This window comes from Sturnus vulgaris, chromosome 4 (genome assembly GCF_052056855.1).
Source record: "Sturnus vulgaris isolate bStuVul1 chromosome 4, bStuVul1.hap1, whole genome shotgun sequence".
Lineage (NCBI taxonomy): Eukaryota > Metazoa > Chordata > Aves > Passeriformes > Sturnidae > Sturnus > Sturnus vulgaris.
Genome location: NC_142246.1, coordinates 30,390,565 through 30,410,241, shown reverse-complemented (window position 1 = coordinate 30,410,241; position 19,677 = coordinate 30,390,565). Strand labels below are relative to the sequence as shown.

The 19,677-nt window shown below is 36.4% G+C and overlaps 1 long non-coding RNA gene across 1 annotated transcript in view; it reads right to left on the bottom strand.

The window, feature by feature from the left end:
- Positions 1–10,479, bottom strand: part of LOC148223928 (uncharacterized) — a 52,225-nt gene extending 41,746 nt beyond the window's left edge. The window contains exon 1 of the long non-coding RNA XR_015803100.1: positions 10,283–10,479. This is a non-coding gene — a long non-coding RNA (uncharacterized LOC148223928). The remainder of the gene's footprint in view (positions 1–10,282) is intronic.
- Positions 10,480–19,677: the final 9,198 nt, after the last annotated feature.

Below are 19,677 nucleotides of genomic sequence, written 5' to 3'. Positions count from 1 at the left end.
TTATGGCTGAGCAGAGCTTAACAGAGCCAAGGCCTTTTCTGCTTTTGTTTCTGCCATGCTGGAGAGCAGACTGGGGGTGTATGGGAGACTGGGAGGAGACACAGCCAGGACAGGTGACCCCAGCTGACCAAAGGGATATTCCAGACCATAGGACATACATGCTCAGTATGTAAAGCAGGGGACGTTTGGAGTGATGGCTTTGTCCTCCCAAGTCACCATTACGTGTGATGGGGCCCTGCTCTCCTGGGGATGGCTGAACACCTGCCTGCCCATGGGAAGCAGTGAATTCATTCCTTGTTTTGCTTTTTTTGTGTGTGTGGCTTTTGCTTTCCCTATTAAATTGTCTTTATCTCAGCCCGTGAGTTTTCTGGCTTTCACCCTTCTGATTCTCTCCTGTTGGTGGGGGACTGAACTAGTGGCTGCATGGGGCTTGGCTGCTGCCTGGGGTGAAACCATGACATTGGGACATTCATTTCAAGAGCATTACTGACACTGAAAAGCAAACAGGTGTAGTTTACCTTCCAGAGATAAACAACAGTAAATACTGCGTGCCTTGTACAGAAGCTAAGCAAAGGTGCGAGTGTTCACCAGAATGTCGAGTTCACTCCAAGTCTAATGTTTTGTGTTTCTGTTCTTTCCAAACCAGTGGGATAAGAGGCATCAGTTCATTCTATCTCCACGCAGTTTCATTTTCTGTCAAGATATTGTCCCAATTGCTTTTCTTTCTTGTGGGATGTTAATAGATTTTTAAAGTCTCAAAGCTTTGGAATATAAACAGACACCTCATATTTTTTCCTAGTAAATGACAAATCCAGTAAATATGTTTAAGTGTAGCATATAGTTCAGCGTGGAAGGCTATATAGTGATTAAAAAGGGAATTAGAACAATTAACCAAACCATTTATATTATATAAGCTTTTCAGACATGTTGACTGTGCTCTATACAGGAGTGTCCCAAATGGCCCAGTAGACTTTTCACTATAATTAACACAAAGTGTGGAAGCACATTAGACAGGAGTCAAGGGAATTCTCTGAAAAGCTAAAGCATCATTCAGGAGACAAATGTGCCTTGGTAAAATGAAGACACTAAGGATGTGACAGTAGGTGTGGTTCGTGAAAAAAGAAACACGAGAGACGAGCATCCTAATGTGGAAAAATAATTAAATTTCTGTTTCTATACTAGTCTACTAAATAAACAAGAAAATAGATATGATCCACTAGGGGGAAAAAATACCTTGAAATACAGCTAAAGGAAAATCACCTGAATTTGATATTATTATTTGCAGACAATTTTTTAGAAATCTAGAAGTGCGCCCTGCAATTAATGGAGACTTGGAAGCATCAAAGCCCATGAAGAAAATGAAAACAAACTTGGATAAGGACTTATTTTTCATGATCAGTTAAAGATTGATAAGATAGTAACAAAGATACTACTATACAGGCTGTATAAATGCCAAGATGATTTTATCACAATTAAATACTCCTGTACACAAAATCAGGAGAAGACTTGTCTCTTACCAACTTGAAACTTAAGAGAATTTCATATCACGAAAAAATGCCAGCTGAATAATACCAGAATTCTTCATCATAGCTCCTATTGGCCCTAGTGAAATAAACAAACAAACAAACAAGCAAACCAAACAAAAACTAACAAAACTCAAAACCAATCCAACCAATAACAAGCACTAAAACAAACAAACAAAAACAAAAATCCAACCAACCAATCAAACAGAAACACCAAAAACGCCCCCCAAATCCCCAGTGACTAAGAAGAACTTAAGAGAATTATTAATAAAGACCATGGTGGTATCACACACCAAATATTCCCATGCAACAGCTTCAAGAACATAAGGGCATAAAAAATGTTGCTGAATTGTTCAAGTATTTAGATAATATGACCAAGATTCAGTGTGTGCAATAAAGTTCTATTTCTAGGTCTGAGCTCTTGTGCTGGAGTCTTCTACATATTACCATCATCCATCTCTGCAGAAAGAAGAATGAGATGTTATTTAATCACTGTGTTTTAGGTTGTCATTTCTTAATTTTTATAACTTCTGAAAGAAATTGGGGTACTGGGAAAAAGAAAATTCATTCCACTTCCCTTAGTTATAATACTTTGGAAGAGAAAAAGATATTTTATTTTATTAATCCCACTGGGTTAGAGGACAAGTTGGAAAAGCAACACATTTTATTGGTCCTATGTTAGAATTTTATTCATTAACCAAAGAGTATGGATCAACAAATCACAATGGCCTCTATTCAAAAGCAAAGTTATAATTTAGTTTTTAGCACGAAATGTTGCTCAAAATATCAGAATAGAGAAAGAACATAAAAGTTAAACGTCGAGGTTTTGAATGTCTTCATTCCAGCCTAAGTGTTTATTGGTCTCCTAAGACTAAGAACTTAGGTGCTTTGATGTGAGCAATTTCATAATACAAATTCCTCTGATCTCCCTTTCTTGCACTGACCAAGCTTCCCTGACTTGTCTGTTCTTTCCCCAATGTCCTGCAATCTCGTCATCGTCCCAATATTACCACTAAATATAACTCCTTATCTTTACCAATGCTTACTTCAAGAGTACAGTGAATACATCCATCCCCTCAGTATCTGACTCACTAATGCACTTCTCCTTTTACTTTCCCTTCTCTATCTCTTCATGGTAATTTCTATAGCTCTTATTTTTCTGAATTTTTTTCTTTTTGTACATCTCCTATTGCTTGTTCTGTCTGTCACTCTAAAGAATGTAAGAATAACTGTATTAGATGATGATAAAGATCCACTTAAATTAGTGCTGAACAGAGGACACTTTAAATATACAGTGTTTGTTCCCATGATAGTCTCCCAAATTCAATATATCTCACAGCTCAAGATGATGTGTGATTCTCTGCAAGTCAGATTCTCCAGTGGGTGATTCTCTGTAAACCAGAAGCTGTATCTTTTTGCAGAAAGACTGCAGCATAAATGAAAAATTGTCCAAAATCAAATCGGTTTTAGCCTTTTTTCTTGGGGGGGTTGGGGGGTGGGGGGAAAAAGAAGATCTTTTGAGAAAGCCAATTTTGACACTCAGTATTGTAAACATGTAAGTGTGTCATGTTAAATTAAAATTAAAATTGCTCTAACCCATGTATTAATGCTATGATATTATCTTCTCATAACCCAGTTGACATGACATTTCTATTTAAAACAAGCAAAAAGTCCTTAGAACTGAGTCAAGAAAAATGAAGGTAGAAAATATGATGCATTTTCTTTACAATTGCTTAGTTATAATCCTTAAAATCTGCTAAGTGGTTTGAAATGCAAGACTATGAATATGAAAAGTTGTTTTATTGTCTTTGCTGTTCAATGAAAATGGTATTTTTCAAAGTTCTATCTCAGAGTTTTGCAGGTCAGATTCACTTACAATTTTGGCAACCTTCTTCCAAATGGTGAGGTCAAATTAAAACTCATACACTGCAAGCAGAAAAAAATCCAAGTAATAAAAATAATTTACAGTCCAGAAATATGCTCTCTTATAATCCCATTCAGGAAGTTATGAAGACTTCCTAAATTTCTGGCTGGAACATTTTACATTTGGCTGAATTTTATAGTGTTCTTTTGGCAAAAGTCTTCAGACTTGTATCATAACCACTATTAATAATCTTTGTATACTTAGTAAAGCCAACCAAATGGCAGTGAATGCACCTATTGAACTGCCAAATTATGCTGGTGATATGATTATTGTTGTGATTGTTCTGATTTCACTTGGAATAGAGTTGATTTCCTTCTTAGTAGCTAGTACAGTTCTTTGCTTTGGATGTAGTATGAGGTTTTTGCTAATGACATGTTGTTTTACTTGTTGGTGCATAGTGTTTACTTTAAGTAAAGGATTTTCCAGTGTCCCATGCTCTGTCAGCCAAAAATGCACAAGAAGCTGGAGGGAGCATGACCAGGACAGGTGACCAAAGGGATATTCCACGCCACAGAGCATCAGGCCCAGGATATAAATGGGAGCAGGGTAGTTCCTCAGCAAGTGGTGAGCAACTGTATTATGCATTACTGGTTTTTTAACTTGAGATTTATGTTTTTGTTATATTTTTTTGTTATTTTCCTTTTTATGAGTAGTAGTAGTAGTATTTTACTTTATTTCAGTTATTAAACAGTTTTTATCTCAACCCATGGATTTGACCTTTTCCTGATTTTCCTTCCCATCCCACATTTTGGGGGGATGGAGGGGCTGGGGAGGGAGCAGCCATGTGTTACTTTGTTACTAGCATTGGTTAAATTACGACCTAGGTCTTCAACAACTGAGAGTGCAGTTAGTGTAATTTCTTAAAACTTAAATAAAAAAGTAAAATCAGGCACAATCTCTGTGCAAAACAAATCCAGGGGTCTGATTTATTAGTCAAATTTCAAACTCAGGTAGCCTTTAGGCATCTGTATTCTGCTTTTCACAAACTTAGATTGAAGGCATTCACAGATCTCAAAAAAACAAAAAAGGGACATAAGAAGATGAATGAGATAAGTTTTGGTGCCAGTTTCTTTCACCTTATATGAGAAAGATGAAGATTCTTACTTTTATGTTATTACCTGTTTTGTTACCTGGAATCATTTTATATTTATATATGGGCAGGAGGGCATACATAGAAATGACAGTAGCTGGCATGAGTTAATATCCAAAGTCCTGTCCCTGAGGGTAATTTGCTAGTCTACCTATTCCTTAATCATATCAGAAAAATGTCCTTGAGTTCCTGAAGACACAGAACCAAGGCTATCTTTCAATACTCCTCCCAGTTTTTTATTTTAGGATCACATACCAAACTGCTGAAGATACAGAATTTTTAAAAACGGAAGAAGTAATTAGTGCTTTTCATCAAGACCACTCAGATTCAACACTCTGCTCTTTTCCTCATCATGATTGTAAGCCTACTTGAGAAAGTAGGTTAACTGCCACAGACAGCACAGGATGTAACAAGTAGCACTGTGATTGAAAATACAAGATTACCATCATGACCATGTAATTTTTATGTATTGGCATCTGCTAGTGTAGTTAGATAAGCTCATCTCAAACTGATAGCTGTGCATGGTCATGAATCTTCTTAGAAATATGATTGATGGAAAGGTAATATATACATAGTTATGCCTGTGAATACATTGCCAAACACACGTGCAGACTCACAAAAATACCAGTGCACTGTCATGCTGTTGAGAGTGAGGCTTGTTTTTGCTTGACAGAATGGTGGTGGATACATAGAACTTCTCCTTCGTAATCTGGAATAAAATTCAAAGCATCTCAGAGCCAACTCCTCTGATTTGGAGGTTGTTTACTCAAAGCTTAGTTTTCATCCAATTATGGGCTCTCTGACAGTGAGGAGAGCAGGCCCTTGCACAGACTGTTGCCCCAGTAGGAGCTTTTATGGCATTTCTGGCAAAGCATGTATTCTCAGTATATTTTCACTGTCAACAGAAGTGGGAAGGAAAAGGCAAGATTGATTCCCATTGTTATTAGGTGGTGGTTAGTAGTTTATTTGCAGAAGTTTTCAGCTCCTAAAAGTAAGGGCATTTCATACTCTAGTGTAGACAGTTGCTGACTTACAATGAAGGTTTGTGTCTCTGAGGGCAAAGTGAGCTGCACAGGGGTGCTCTAGACAAAAAGTACTGACAGCAGAAACAGTAGTCTGTGCCCTCATTAAAGAACTGGGCATCATTAAGCTGGGGTAAACAAAGCCACTTCAAAGTCCCTTCTTCTCAGAAAGCATTAAAGGACCATAAATTGTATAGCTATGATATTAGGATGATAAAATTGAATAACCTGAATCAAACATAGTTGTTTTCTAATTTAAATGTTTGTCTCCCTTCTTTTCACGTAATGTTAAGTGTTTTCAGGTCTTAGTCAGTATGACAGTATTTTTTAAATATTTCCTTTAAAATTTTGATAAAGTATTAATAGTGAACCTATTTGAATCTTAGGTATTTCTTGTGTACCTTTGAGTAGCCCTTAACCTTTAATATAGAAGTAAGTTCAAGAGAAAGAGCTGAGAAGGAAGTGCACACTATTTCTACTCTGTCTCAAAACAGTTTTATAAATCTTTAGGTTGAAAGGGCAGTAAGAACCAACAACAAAAAATAAATGTTATGTCCCTCTCCATCTCTTTGTGCACAGTAGCCTATTCTCAGGCTGTTGGTGCCAGCAGTCAGCTGGAGGTTGGAGAGCTGGAAGCGTGTCAGGGAGCATATTCAAGTTCAGAGGCTCTGCCAGCACAGCCCGGCCAAGTGCCACCCTCAAGCTGGTGACAAGCATTTCTAAATCCAGACATTGGCTTCAGTTTACCCCTGGTATGTAATGCTATCACCACAAAAGAGAGCCAACATGTATCTCCCTGTTTCTTAGGTGAAGAGAAAGGTGAAGAGGCAGAAATATTAGCTTTGGTACAAATATTCTAAATGGGAGGAGTTTCTTCAGGCTTAAAGGAGCATTGGAGAGTGCCTTTTTTGTGTGCCTGCTTTCTTTTTAAAATGGGACTTCTAAAGTATTTGTTTATGTAGTCTTATCTCTTTTCTCTATTATAGCAATTTCCTGGTGTATTAAGGAAAAGAATCAGTTCAGCTTCTAACCAAATCATTGCACTTATCTGGGGACATTTTTGCTCCCTAAGGGCAGCTGTATTGGTTACCTGCAGTTCAAAACTCCTTCCACTATGTGTGCTGATCTCAAATACCGAATTAAACGGCAGTACTGCCCTTTAAAGAATATTCACTATTTCAACAGTATGAATGCACAGATGACTATATATACTTTTCAATAAAATTCTTTCCCTACTGGCAGCAAAAACGCTTTCTTACACTTAAACTTGATTTGTTTTATTGCTTGTTAGCTTAGTTTATAGAAGATTCTACAGCATTTTTATTGCCTCATGGGTTTATTGCATTTTTTAATTGTCATATAATGTGCCAAATCCATTGGCAAGGAGGAACTATATTATAGTTTTATAATGCCTTTTTTTTTTTTTTTTTTTTTTAAAGGAGCTAGGAGGAAAGAAAGTCTATGCCCCAGAGTAAAAACTGTGACCTATTTGGTTGAGCAACACAAGATTGAGGGATCTGAGCTCCATCTGAACATATGTTTTTTTCTCCTGAATTGGGACAGTCTACAATTAAAGTTTTATTTTTATAAACAGCAATCCTCTAAGTTGTACATGGAAGAGAGTCTTTGTTGTGAATTAGAAAACACTCTCACTCAAAGAGCTGTAGGAATAGATAGACAGCCTTTGCAGTATCTTTTGCAATTGCTGCAGATAGCTCAGATATGCTCCTTTGACTTTCCATGCTGTGTTTTTAAAGTTAGGAGACACCATACAAAGAGGCTGTGACTAAGATCCAGATAAAATCTTGAATTTCTAGGGTAAGACTAATCTCTCTCATAGAATCGTAGAATCATAGAATCATAGAATCATAGAATAGTAGCATGTGCTGAGTTGGACAGGAGCTATCAGGACCATTGAAGCCAACTCCTGGCCCTGCAGAGGACTGTCCCAAGACTCCCATCATGTGACAGAGAGTGTTGACCAAACACTTCTTTTGAACACTGTCAGGTTTGGTGCTGTGATTACTTGCCTGAGGAGCCTGTTCCAATGTCCAGCCACTCAAGGTGAAAAACTTTCCAGACATTCAACATTAACCTACCCCAACTCAGCTTCATACCATTTTCTCGAGTCCTATCACTGGACACCAGAGTGCAGACATCTGAACCTGTCCCTCTTGCCCTCATGAGGATGTTGAAGCCTGCAAGGAAGTCTCCCCTCAGTCTCCTCTCTCCAGGCTGAACAGACCAAGTGACCTCAGCTGCTCCTCATACAGCTTCCCTTCACAGGATTCACCATCCTTGTGGCCCTCCTTTAGACGCTCTAATAGCTTTATATCCTTCTTATATTGTAGTGCACAAAACTGCTCCCAGCACTTGAAGTGAGGTCACCCTAGTTCAGAGCAGAGCAGGACAATCCCATCCTTTGCCCGGCTGTGATGCTGTGCCTGATGCCCCCAGGACAGGGTTGGCCCTCCTGGCTGCCAGGGCACTGCTGGCTCGTGTTCAGCTTGCCATGGACCAGGACCTCCAGTTGCCTTTCCACAGCACTGATCTCCAGCATCTCATTCCTGAGTCTATAACACAACCTGGGTTGCCCCTCCCAGGTACAGAATGTGTCACTTGCCCTTGTTAAACTTTATATGATTGGTGATTGCCCAGATCTCTAATTTGTTGAGGTGTCTTTGAAGGCCCTCTCCAACCTTCAGAAAGTTGATAGCTCCTCCTAATTTAATGTTGTCACCAAACTTAGTATTCCTTTGAGTCCTGTGTCCAAGTCATTAATGAAGATCCTGAAGACAGCTGGGCCAAGGATGAAGTGTTGTGAGACCTCAATAGTGGCTGGACACCAGCCTGATGTCCTGTGCCTGACCTGTGAGCCAGCTGCTCACCCACCATGTAGCACAATTATCCAGCTGTATGCTGGATATTTTGTTCCAGGACACTGTGTGCAATCATATCAAAAGTTTTGCTGAATCCCACAAAGATTGCATCAGCTGTCTTTCCTTGATCAGCTTGTGGATTACCTTGTCATAAAGGGAAATCAGGTTTGGTATCAGAACTTTCCCCTTATGAAGCCATGCTGGCTGTGACTGATGACTGTGCAGTCCTTCAGGTGTTTTTCAATATTTCCCAGAATAATTTCCATTATTTAACTGGGCACTAAAATAAGAGAGGCAATACTCTAGTTTCTGTGTTTCCCATTCTTTCCCTTCTTGAAAAGTGGGAAAATCTTCACCAGATTCCAGTCAGCTGGGACCTCTACAGATTTCCAAGATTGTTCAAAAATCATTGAGAGAGGCTTTGAAATGGCATCATCTAGCTCCTTGAGGATTCTTGGATTAATCCCATCAGGCCCCATAGTTTTGTTGGGATTCAGCTGGAGCAACAGATTTTGCACAGTTTCACGGCTGATTATTCCCACAGCCCTGATCCTCCAGCTTATGGCAATGAAACCCCCTTGGCCCATCATCTGTGTTGAAGGCAGAGGCAAAGAACAGGTTAAACACCTCTGCCTGGTCTCTGTCCCTGTTTGTGAAGTGACCATCCTCAACCTGTAACAGGCCAATGATATTTTAACACTGTCTTTTGATATTAATATATTTGAAAAATCTTTTTATTTTCAGCTACAAGGATGCAGAGTCAGAAAAAGTAGGTCAAAAGTCATTGCCATATCTATGGTATTCTAGAATTTAATTTCTGTTGCTAGTTTTGTGGGGTTTTTATGTTTTGCTTTTTTTTTTTAACTTAGTGGAAATTGTTTTTTATCCAAAGCTGTACATGTGATAAGTTATTATGTCCTGCATATAATAATGCTGTTATTATTTTGATTATATTGTTCTTATTTCTTTTATTTCCAGCTTCTCTTCTGTGTTTTGATTTTGTTTCACACAAACATGTTCTGAAGACAGTATGGTATCTAGAGAAATAAATTGTCTTTTTCTGTAAAATTTTACCATCTTATTGTTGGATTATCCAAGGAATAATATTGCTGTAATTATTAAACAATACGGCATATGAAACAAGGTAAATGAAAATATGATTTCCAGATGAACTTTTTTGTTTTGGACTAGAAGTTGAAATTAAATCTGACATCGCAAGGTTTACTTTCAATGTTTATAGAAGTTCATCTGCAGTCAATCAGTATGTCAGCTTATCCCATTCCACTGAGCTTCCCAGAGAGACCCTGAGCTTTGACTAGTATCATCTCCATTAACAAGCATTGTGACATGTCAGAGATCCTTAAAGAAGAATCTTGAAACTTTTATACTTTTTATTGGTGCTTGAATGGATCATGCAGGAAAAGACATTTAAATCATATTCTGCTCTTAGAAATACAAACTTTTGTGTTATGCTATTACTACTGTACCATAATGTTCTACTTTAAAGAAAAAAAACTATCATTAATAAAAGAAATACATATAAGGTATGTAAAGGGCAATAAGACAATTTATAATAGCTACAGTGGCCAAGTAATAAAGGAAGTATTTTACAACTGAACTCCTTTTTGATGCTACCTGCGGTATACACAGGATACTCCCATCACTCCCACACTGCCAGTCATTACTGCATTCTAACTAAAATGAGAAAATGTCATAAAATGCTCAACATGCAGTTTCTATAAAGTTTTACAAATATGTTCTTATAATTGTAGACAATTATACATACTATATATATCTAAGGTGTCTCAGAGAACATATTTGTTGTTCTTATTTCTCATGCTCACCTTATACCACATGGCGGCTAAGTGACTTGTGCCTTTTCCTAACCAGCGGTCAATGGATAACTCATCATTTCCTCAGGATAAATTCAAATTCAGCCTTCATCATCCAGGACAGATTCGGCACAGCTACTTTTAGAAGGAAGAAAAAAATCACTTGATTACTGCTATTTTGGAAGTGCAACAGCTGTCAGCAGACAGAAACCTCTATTTTTCATCCAGAAGATAAAAGTAGGTCAAGCAGCCTTTTTTTCATGCAGACAACATTCAGTAGTTCAGACTGGGGTGAGAGTTTGGCTGACACTTGCTACTCTCAAGGCTTTAAGCAAAAGCCAGTTGAGTTTTGTTGACACTGTTTTCCTCACAGTCCTGTAATGCCTTCTTATTAATGAATGCACTTGTTCTTCCTGCAGCAAAATGCACAATCTAGTAAAGCTCTCTGCTGACATATCTATCTCTATTATAATGTTCCAAAGGATTTGCATACTGGAGGTATATAACAGTTTGGCATTTCATTCCAGGCTGCTCACAGCTAAACAAAGCCCTCAAGTTTTGTCACTGAGGTCAGGGTCTATGTACTACCATGGGCTTGCTGATAATTTAAAGGGCTCCATTGCATCTGACTCCCTGAATGGGAGTTTTGGAAGACTCCAATACTGCATTCAGCAGTGAGTAGGGCTATACTCAAAAGAATCCAGCAGAAATGGCTTTTTCCTATCTGCTTTTTGTCCGACTCCTCAGAAAATAAAAAAAAAAATAAAATAAAGGCAGAATCTCATAGAATGGTTTAGGGTGGAAGGGAACTTTGCCCTTTACTCCAATTCCCCTTCATTGAGTAGGACACCTTCAACAAAACCAGGTTGTTCAGAGCCCTGTCCAACCTTACCCTAAATGTTTCCAGGAATGGTGCATCTCCCACCTCTCTGGGCGAAGGTTTCAGTGTTTCACCACCCTTATTATAAAAGCTTTCTTCCTTATATGTAATCTAAATCAGCCCTCTCTTAGTCTGAAACCATTACCCCTTGCCCTATCAGAACAATCCCTGCTAAAACATCTGTACCCAACTTTTTATATGCCCTCTACAAGTACTGAAGGATAGAAATAATATTGTGTGTTTCCTAGTGTTGGCAAAACCAGAAATTGTCTCTTTCTAGCTCTTTTGGTTTATTTGGTGGTTGCAGTTTTTTTAAAGTAGCAGTTAAAAGTCTGGCAATTTTGTTTATTTTTCTGTGCAGAAATGTTGAAGTTGTTAAATTTTACCCCAAATAAATTTATTCTAAAAGGAATCTGTTTTCATTTAAAAAGCTTGATTGTGATGGAAAAGTTATGAAGTTCTGCTCAATTGTCAAGACCTCAATCTCACATCACAAATGTGAGATCACAGTTTTGCAGCATCCAAAATAAACTACTCGTTCAGGTTAACGAGTTCCAAAACAAACTAATACTGTTCTTTAATGCTGTAAGTTTCTATTTTTTTTTAAAGTGAGGTATAATAGGGAATTGATGGATTACATTACCTTGTCAGTACTGTATACTGTAATTTATCGTTACTCAAATAACTCTTATGTGATACTGTGTTATAAACAAACCAGACAACTTTTTTTGTTTGTTTGTTTGTTTGAAAGTCTACTTTGAAAAAGAAGAAAGGCAGAGTACAAGATCCCTTCCCCTTGTATTTATTTGTATGGAACAAAACATCCAAAGGAAAAAAAAGATATTTTTTTTTCGTTTATTTAATACAGAAAGAATTAAAAAAAAAACTTACATCCATTTGCTGTTGGGACATTTCCAGTCTTCTGTGATGTTGTTGGAAATGGGGAAGTGTAAAATGGAAGCTTCTGTTCTAGCAACTCTATGACTTGACACAGAAATAAAAGCCTTTTACAGGGAATCCATTTGTATTCACTTTGGATTTGAAAATTATTTCCATCCACTGACAGCTCTGGAATCAGTGTACTTGTAAATGCAAGATGTGCAGATGTCAGGAGAGGCTGCCAAGAGTCTGGAAAAGCAGCAGAAGCTGGTGTTGTCTGGTTTGATCAGGAAGGGGTTGACAGTCAGACAGTGAAAAGATCCATTTTGTGTGACAAGAAATATTTCCATATATAGAGCATCAATATGTGTGATCCTTATTTTTTCTGAAACTTGAACGCAAGTGCGCCCATGAGGATTTGTCTGCATATTTAGAATGGAAAAAGACGCTGCAGCCTGGAAGATCAGCAAAGAGGATGTCAGGGAGCTGAAATAATAAACACATTGATGCTGGAATTTTTGCTTTGTTTCTTCATTCATATTCCACTTGGTATAAATACAGCGATTTTTTTAACCATGGAAAGTAGGGAACTGTTTGGAAAGTATTTTATATAGTGGGAATTTCAGCTTGAAGGATACACTGCAGCCATTAATTTTGTACTTGTTTTGGTTCAAATACATAATTTCAAGAAGTACTTGCCAATAAATATTTTCATGTACATTTGTTAAAAAGTTAGTCTGAAAATAAATTATTTAAGATACTTAATACCTAGTTTTTTTGTAGTCTAATGGTGGAGACAGCTGATTTGGAAATTTTACAAGAATTTTTAATTTCATTAGAGGTCTACTTTTCAAATTTTGTAATGCGTAGTTTTAGGAATTATTTTAGTTGTTCCCGTGTGCAAATCAAGCTGCCTAGAAAACTTGTGAGCTTAAAAAGAGTCCTCTTCATTTTTTTACCCTCAATAACATTTAAATGACAGAACTCAGAAAGTAATTAGAATGTGATCTACTGGCTAATTACCCAACATAAGTTAGCCTTGTACAGTGATTCTCATTATTCAGTAAGAGATGGCAACATAGTCACTGGTGTGCAAAATATCCGAGGAGATCTATATGTGGTAAAAGTTTGTGTAGTTGGTGCCACACTGCTCCTTCCATGAGCTTAGATATGGAATCTGTTCCTAGAAGGATGGCAAGAGGAAACTGGAAGGAGGAAGGCAGGTGAAGGCTGGAAAGTGAAGGTGCCTCCTGGTATCAGGAAAAAGGCTCCTGATATTCCTGAACATTTGCAGCTACTGAATAGGTTCACTGCCCTCAAGTTGAGAAGCTGGCTGTGCTTTCCTGCCGGGCACAGGAACCCTGGACCACAAAGGAGCAGCAGGATAAAGCAACAGCTGATAGCAGTAAATGACTCCCTGCTGCAGAGGCCAGAGATCCCTGACCTGCTCTACAGAAAATTTTGCTGCTTTCCAGGGACTCAAGTTTGGGTTGTTCTGTAGCAACTGACGAAGCTTAACTAACTCAAAAATCTTCTTTCAGTAAAAGTCTTATGGTAGTTTTTGTGAGGTTAAGTGATAATACAGCTTTTTTCATGCACTTTGACACAAGCTTCCTTACCTTGTGTCCAAGGCTCCTGCAGTTTGTGCTATTAAGTCATAAGCTTGAGTGGTTGAGCCCTGAGGTAAACTGGAGTGACATAAACTATTCTCACATCTCACAGATAATTTATGATATTGATTACAGGTTTAGACTGTACTACTAATATCTTTCCTTTTTTTAGGTTTTCATATATTTTTTAAATTCTTGCTCTTCCTCAATATGCCTGAATTGCAGTTTCAGTCACCAGAAAAGAAATAGAAATATTGAGACATACATTCTTTGTGCACAAACTAGAATGAAAAATTTGTGGTGGGCTGAGAAAGAATGTATGTGTGTATAGTTTTAGGACTTCCATGGTTTTATATCATCAGTGTACTTTTACAAAATTGCCAATGCACAGCTATAGTATACCATCACTCTGATAGGAACACTGGTTTTTCATAACACTGTTGTAAAGATTAACTATATAATATGTAGGATTTTAAAACAAAAGCATGTATAGTATGGTCATTTAAATGATTATTTTCTTTGGTGTTTTGAGGATGTGTGTACTTACCAAGTAAAGGAAATAAACAGTCATATTAAAATTTTATTTTTTTATGTAAAACTGATGTTAAATTATACACGTAACATTAATAATACAACTTTACAGAAGAATAAATATTTTATTTTGAGAACACTCCTATGCCCTGTTTAATCTAAATGAGGATTAATAAAAAGTTCCAGGTTTTTGCCAGCAGTGATTAGACAGAATGACCCACTTGCTTGAAACAGATCTTCATTTAGTTCTTGTTTGAATCATCTAAAAAAGCAAATAATTTATACTGAGAATATAGGTTCATTTCAGTCATAAGAGCAGAAAGTGAATAGTTCATCCTTTCTGAAGACTGATTCATTCCCTCTTTGATAACAGAAGAGTGAGAAGTGGGAGACAGAGGCATGGAAAAGACTATCCACCAACCTGAAGCCTTCTTTTGCTTTCTCTGCAAAGGTCAGATTTATAAAACTCATATTCGAAACAGCAGTTGGTCTAATGGCAGAGTATTAATTTTTCAGTGATTATAAAGAAAGCCAAGAATGCTGAATTTGAACTTACTAATGGATTAATTGTAGATAGGATTCTAAAAAAAAAATAGACATTCAAACTTTTAGACAACATAAAGTTAGAAGAGTAAAAGCAAAATATGGAAAGTGTACCTTTTGAAATTCTTTATTCCTTTTATACATTCAATAACTCCCTTTCTGCAGTGTCTGAATTGTATAGGATTTTCCTCTACTGAAACTACAGTTTGTTGTCCATTTCCCTGGTATGGGAAAGACATTTCAGTATATTCAAGGCTGTTACAAGTAGGTTTTATTATTTTCAATAGAAAAAAGTCTTCCTAAGCTTTTATATATGTAGATATAAATATATACAGACATATTTGAATAGGCACATATAAGTCAATAACTATGTGTACAATTATATATATATATATATGTATGTGTGTGTGTGTAATTTTAAAGGTACATAAATGTCATAGGGTGGTTTAATTGTACATTTTTGTTGCTTATAAACTTTAGATTGAGGAACTTTTCTCTTGGCAGCTGAAAAATAGAGAGAGATAAAAGGAGTAGTTGTAGTGCTGGCAAGCCACTCACATTTATCATCATCCTGGGCTGACATTGTGGAGGAAAGTCTCAATACATATTTAATTAAACTTCTTGTTCTTCCTCAAATGAGGGCTTAGGATATAGAGAAACATAAGATGAAATGTGTGCTGCAGCTGAATTTAGCATAATGCATCTATGACTCTCAGTTTTGGAAGGACTCCAGACCTAAATAACTGGCGGCTAAAAAATGGGGGGTGGGGGGACAGGGAGGATTATCTTGTTTACCAAAAAGGCACTTTTATTTTAGTGAGATCTGGAGTTACCTTTTATTGCTTTTACATTGGTAGAATTAGAATAAGAAATGAAGCTTTAATTTATCTTACCATAAAACAAATGAATGAAACTAAATTAGAATAATCATGAGATTATAGTAGCAACCAAAAAAGGGGGAATTATCACTCTGTGAATGGAAGAGCTTCTTTATGAACATCAGAAGTAGCACCATGTCCCAAACTGAAACAAAGTATATATAAAAAAAAAGGAAATGTTGACTGCTTCTGTGTAAATACAAATATCTTGTGACCTATTCCAGATTATCATAAAAAAAGCAATATAAGGGCACCGTAGTTATGGACTATCTAAATACAAAAAATATCATGTTATTCTCAATGTAGAGAGTTGCTCCAATATTTTTTTCCTTCAACATCTTGGATTTACGGCTCACAAAAACCTGCAGAAGTAAATAATTTTTTTACATATTTTTTGATACATATTTTCATCACATAATTTCAACATTATTTCCAAAAAATTATAGTTTTGAATGTATTCTGCATTAACCAACATCCTGAATAAAAAGTTAAACCTATTCTCAACTTGTTAGCACCCGCTCCAGTATAAATTGTGGAACCTTCACTTTCCCTTTCCTTGTTGAAGATATATTTCCATTTTCAAATATCACAAAATGCATGATGTAATATGATATATTTTGACATTTCACACCATCTCCCAGATGGTAAGACCAGTCAGTGTTTTCTGTAAAGCATTTAGATGCTTGTATATGGGAGTGGATGCTTAATGCTTGGTCTATGTCTGAACAATTTTTTCTCAATTTTTTCCTCAGCAGAGAGGGCAGAGCACTCTCAGCTCATCACAATATCCTGTACCATCCCTCTTCTTCTCAAGGAAGGACTAAGTTTTGATTTTCAGGGATATTTCTTAGATGTGACTACCACACCAGGGAACAGGGAGAGCTACTAGGATTGACTAAGTGCTTTTTTTAAATAAAAGTTTCAGTTGTATTGTTAATGAGGATTTTCTGCATTAATAATCTGAACCGTTAAGTCGAAACATGAATGGGACTAAGAAGAAATTCTTATCTCTCTGTAAGAGTTGTGTTCACTTTTGCTCTTTAGAAGATTTTGAAGTGTAAGAATCTTAGTACCTACTTTTCTAAGTACACAGTAGCATTCCTTCCTTACAGTATAACCCAGCAAAAAGAAATTTTCCATGGTATATACTATATGGTTTGTGATTATGTGATTATATACACCTTAGATAACTTTGGTTGAGTATTTCCGAGCTGAGTGAAGCATGGAAGCATTCCAAATAAATTTGTAGCTCATATTGCTTTCTTTTTTGCTTTTGAATCCTCTGGTACTAAGAATAATGAGTTTGGGCCTCAGATTCTATCTAGCCCAGGAAGTTTTTGAATAAAACCAATGCAACTGCTGTGATTCAGAGAAAGCTCAAAGCTTATTCATGGTCTGAGCATGACTACCGGATTGTAGTTACCATGAATATGGGGGTAATTTAGTCCTTTTCCAGTTGATTTGTGAATTGTGATGGAGCTAAGTGTCCAGGTGCTCAGAGGGAGTGCATGAGTGTATACTTGTCTGTAGCTATGGAACTTGCACTCAGGAGCCACTTCAAGTATTTATGTGTAGATAAAGATTTAATAGCTGAGAAGTAGAGCTGCTATTTAATTTATGCACTGTCAGGCTCAGTTTTAGAGAACAGCCTTCCTAACTTACTCACTGGCCAATACAACATACAAAATCATAACTTTAAAACTTAAAATACATAAATGAACATTAAACAGACTCTTCATCTAAAACTGATTTTCACCTGCAATGAGAAGATAGCATTAGATAACATTACAACTTTGAGATGTCTTTTGAGAAACTAAAATTGTATTTGTTGCATGTGCATGTGCACATGCATGTACTCATACACATACTATTTGGTTTCTTAAAATAGCTGCTTTGATACAACCTTCAGGGTATATATGGTATGTAGCTTAACAGTAATGTGGCAAAAAGTGATCCTCATGCAGCCTTACAGAGGTTCCCTGAAGAGCATATAACCTTGCAAAACCAAATCAAGTTTAATGTTGTAACTTTTTTGGAAATTAATTCTTGTGAGAAAATTATATTTTGTTTGGAAAAGGTTACTTATGTGTCTGCAGGCAGAGACAGAAAGAGAGACTGAAGAACCTACAATTGGTGGGTGGCAAATGTTTTGCTCTGCATTAGGATCTACTCACTGATGCCTGAACTTAACTCAGAACCTGGAAACCATGAGGACAGCCCAGAAGGCTACAGAATTAAATGTATTCCTCTTACCAACAAAAGTTTATTACAGTACAAATTTTCCACGGAGTAAAACAAAAAATGTCCACCATTTTGATAAGTTTCCTTCTGACTCTTGGTCCGGGAAAAATCTCAATGAAACAGTACATTTGTCTACCAGTTTAAAGGCAGAGATGGGATTCTAGCATTTATTTATAGTCTCTGTGGTGGCAGTAGAATAATACAGAAGAGACAAGGGCAAGAGGAATATCACAAAGGAGAAGTGGTGCATCAAAACAATGGTCAGCCAATATTCTAGTTGCTGCTTCACTGTTGTGTGACATGAAAAGCATGCTGTCAGCTCCTCAGCTCTTGTCTAATAACCTCTCTGCTTTACCCCTGTGAAAGGTACTCAGTAACATTGTCATAGTAATTGCCAGAGTGCAGCACCATCAATTCCCACATCATCAGTGGAAATCTACTTCTTGATAATTTGTGAAATTGCAAATTCTGAGGTGTATAAATAAAAGAACTTGTTGATAGGAGAGAAAGCAATAACACATCAACAAGGAACACTAGTAGGATTTTCATAGCCCTGAAAATGCTTTTTATAAAACGCTCTTTTTGTTTATAATTTTTTGCTAATTTTGTTTCCTCCAAAATTCGCCTGAAACTGGAACAATATACTCTAGTTCAAGTAATAAAACTCTAATGGATCATAAGACCCTCATAAAGGGTTCTTATATTTTGGGATTCTTTTAACAATGCTTTTTGTTTAAGGAACCTGCAGTTTCATATGCCTGCCACTTCTGATGTTGTTCATTATATCTTGATATAATGAACAGAACACTAAGTTTAGGCAATGAAATTCCATTCATCATCATCTCACACATATTCATTTCTTACATGGCTGTGGAATTCTCCATATATTAATCTGACTCCCGACAGTTTGGAGCTGAACATACCCAGAGAAGTACAGCAAGTCCACAGGCAGAAAGCTGCAGTAAATAAAAACTACCAGGAATAAATTTACAATGGAAGCAGAGATCACTCAATCCCACTTGTATTTACCAGTTTTTCACTGATGTTGTTATCTCAACCTCTTGAGCTATAATAATAACACACTTTGCAGAATTGTCAGAACGTGAAATTTTATTTTTAAACTTCGAGTGCTTTCTGAGCTGGCAGTAAGATTTTAATTTTCTACAAGACTCAGTCACTTCTGAATTATGTTATTTTTCTCCATAATATGCTCATTTCCTGATACATATTGGCACCAGCTTAAGGTCTGATGCTGCACACTCTGGGAAAATCAGACATATAATGGAAAATATTTAGCTATTTTGTTGTAGTCACAAAATTTTATGCCTGTATGTCATATTTTTTCTTTTTTGCAATTTCATATTTTTATACAAGCTTGGACAAATTGAGCTAATTAATTTAAAAACAAATCAGATTTACTGCTGAAATAGAAATTCTTAAAATCCCTAAATAATTTCTATTTAGCTGACAATTTTGATGGTATATCAGATGTGAACAGGAAGCATAGCCATGAATTAAATCTTTTTTATTCAAGATTAATGCATTAAGTTCAACTACACTTAAACATGTGCTAAGTAGACATTTATAAAGCATTGCTGATCTTACTGAGTATATAAATTTTTTAGAAAATTTTGTAAACTAGAAAAAGGGAAGAAATCATATCCATTACTGTATACCTAACACAGGTATTTGTATATACCAGAATAATATTTGTGTAATAAAGATTTTTTAAAAAGGGGGTTAGGATGAGAAATGGGACATATTAAAGGAATCTGAAAAGTTTACCATTATACTGATTTATATAAAAATGTATTATCTTAGTTCATAGATGTACATATTTTCCTT